At 49.2% G+C, this 3,090-nt stretch overlaps 1 protein-coding gene across 1 annotated transcript in view; it reads left to right on the top strand.

Annotated features, from left to right (window-relative positions):
* The window catches only part of MYH11 (myosin, heavy chain 11, smooth muscle), a 140,497-nt gene that overhangs the window by 18,529 nt on the left and 118,878 nt on the right, over positions 1 to 3,090 (top strand). The gene's annotated exons all lie outside the window — the stretch shown is intronic.

The raw sequence follows: 3,090 nt of genomic DNA, 5'->3' as shown, positions 1-3,090 counted from the left end.
TGGGGGCGAAAGGGGCTTCCTTTCATTAGACTCTCAAAGGAGCCTTGTTATCCTCAGGACAACGATGGCAACTGCCGTTCATTTAAGATTTACTGTGTTAATAGTGTATACTAATATGTTATTATTGCCACTGCTATGATTTCGTATGTAGGAGGGAGGCACTATTATTGAGCCCCATTTTGGCAGATAAAGAAACGGAGACTTAGAAAGGTTAAATAACTTGATGAGAAACAGCAGGTCTTAAACCCAGAGGGGCTGGTCCGAGGACCAGCACTTTTAGCTGCTGTCTCATTTATTCCTTTCAGCGGAACTGTGAGGCAGAAGCTACTGCCCTGTTTTAGAGACCAGGCCACTGAGGCTCAGAGGTGCTCAGCTGCTTCACTGGAAGTGGACAGAGCTGGGATTCAAATAAGGCCTGTTTGCCTCAGGGCGGAGTGAGTGCTCACGGATGGTAAAGGGCTCTGAGGTAACAGGAGGCTTAGGGCAGGATGTGATGTGATGTGATGTGATGTGTGTGGGCTGGGGCAGGTGGGGATGGTGCCATGGGCACTGTTAGCTTCGAGTTGGGCAAGTTTTAAATGCACAGAAGGAAGGAATCTAACCAGAGTGAGTGACAAAAAACATTGAGTTAACATGACATAGAAAAGAAAAGAAAAAGAAAACATTAGTTTCAGGCATTGCTTGAAACAGCAGGGACCTTGCACCCCTGGATCCAGGTTGCCAGGTAACGGTCCCTACTAAATGGGCTGTGCACTCCATTTTTCTGCAAGGCGCGCTTCCCCAACTCCCTGTCATCTCCTCTGAGAGAAAGGGAGAGGGAGAGAGAGAAAAACATCGATTGGTTGCTTCCCATAAACTCCCTGACCAGTGATCGAACCCGTAACCTTTTTGTTGTATGGGATGACGCTCCAACCAATTGAGCCACCTGGCTGGGGCCCCAGTACGCTTTGAAGGACTGTGTAACCTATCCCATGGCTGTACCATCATTGATGATCCATTCTTCTGATAGTTCAGAGGAAACAGGGGAGCAACTCATAATTACATAAATTCCTCCTCTGACTCAGGTTCTATACTTTGCCACACTTGATCTCGTTTAATCAACACAACCTCCACTGAGGAAGGATGCTGGTCCATTTACCAGAGAGCAAGCTGAGTCTCGGAGTGCTACCGGCCATCCTTACTTCCCTAACTAACCAGGGAAGTCCCTTCTGTCTGAGGGACTCCTTGTATGGAAATGTATCAGTACACCAGGGACATTTCTATAGACACCAGTCTGCAGGGAGCTGGAGGGAAAATTGGGCTCCTCCGGGACCAGGCCTCTCAGCTAAGAAGTGTCATCTCTAGCCAGTGTTTGAGCCCAAAATAGAAATCAGGGGGGAAAAGAGGGGTTTATGGAGGTATCAAGACCCCGAATGTCTTCTGAGAGCAGATTAAAATCTGAATCAAAGCTTCACATTCCTGCCATGTTTCTCCGGACGGATTAGATGGAAAGTGTTTCAGCCTGGTGACCACGCGCCTTCTCCTGTCTTGATTCTTTCTGGTCTGTTTAGTCACTTAAATAGAAACCGTTTTTCATGACCGAGGAGATAAAGAAAGAGAAGGGGGGCAAGTTACGCTGCCAGCGCATGATAGCAGATTAACAGGTGGGTGGTGAGGTGATGCTAAGGCCGGTGGGGCTGCCCAGCTTTGCCCTTGGTGATGAAGAGAACGCTCCCCTCTGCTCTGCAAGGCCCACCTCAGAGACTTGGAAAATTTCAAAAAGCCTGGCAAACACAAATTGCTCACCTTTGAGACGGTCCTGGCAGTTGTCTTGTCCTCCTAGATCTGAGAGTCTGTAGGAGCCAGCAGGTCCTGAGCTGCCACAGGTGGTTCATGGCGCCCGTGGGGTGTGAATGTCGTTCTGATCCCCGGTCCAGAGCCCCCTAGCTCTTCTGGTGGGTCGTTGGCTGGGTTCCATCTGCCTGGAGTTTTCCATAACGATGTAGCCGTCAGCTCTGTCCCTGGCTGGGGGATGGGACAGAGGTTTCAGGTGGCGGGATCTCACTGAAGGTGAGACTGTCCCAAGTCCTCCCCAGGCATGTCACCCGTTACGGCACCGGTGAGAGCAACGCTTGTGTCCCACACACGCTGCACGTGTAGTGACTGCGGCAGAGAAGGGGCGTGACTCGCTGGGAAAGTCCTCTGGCCTGGCCCAAGGTCAAGTGCGTGTGCTCTTTCCTCTCCTGCCCGTCTCTGTGGGGTGCCGAGGAGTCACCGGGCCTGTTCCTGGCCCGAGGCTGCTTTTTTTTTTTTTTTTATTAAGGGGCAGAGGATAAGGTGCACTAGCTGCAAATGTAGAACACAGATTCTAAAACCATGCATGAGGAAAGAAAAGGTGGTATATCCATACAATGGAATGTTACTCAGCTTTAGAAAAGAAGGAAAGCCTGTCATGAGGGACAACATGGATGAGCCTGGAGGACGAAGTGCTGAGTGGCATGAGCCAGCCATAGAAGGACGGACCGACTGCACGATCCCACGTGTGTGCAGAATCTGAAACAGGCAATCTCGGGGGACCCGAGAGCCGGATGGTGTCTGTTGGGCTGGCAGAGGAGGACACGGGGAGTTTTAATCAATGGGCATGAAGTTCCAGTTGAGCAACTGAATAAGCTTAGGGATCTGCTGGACAGCACTGTGCCCACAGCCAGCGTTCCTGTATGTGCATGTGACACGAGACCTACCCTCCTAACCAATGTTTAAGTGTTTTTACAAAAAAAAAAAAAAGGTCTTTTCTAAAACATGGGATTCTAAACTCGGTGCCAGTGAATGAGCACCAGAGAGCTAAGGAAAAGTTCACACATACGTACATTCTTCCTGGGGGCGAAAGGGGCTTCCTTTCATTACACTCTCAAAGGAGCCTTGTTATCCCCAGGGCAACGATGGCAACTGCCGTTCATTTAAGATTTACTGTGTTAAGAGTTTATACTAATATGTTATTATTGCCACTGCTATTTGTATGTAGGAGAGAAGCACTATTATTGAGGCCCATTTTGGCAGATAAAGAAATGGAGACTTAGAAAGGTTAAATAACTTGATGAGAAACAGAAGGTC

The sequence above is a fragment of the Myotis davidii genome, unplaced genomic scaffold (genome assembly GCF_000327345.1).
Source record: "Myotis davidii unplaced genomic scaffold, ASM32734v1 scaffold1115, whole genome shotgun sequence".
In the NCBI taxonomy this organism is placed as follows: domain Eukaryota; kingdom Metazoa; phylum Chordata; class Mammalia; order Chiroptera; family Vespertilionidae; genus Myotis; species Myotis davidii.
The sequence above is the reverse complement of the archived record's forward strand: the minus strand, read 5'-3'. Positions and strand labels throughout refer to the sequence as shown.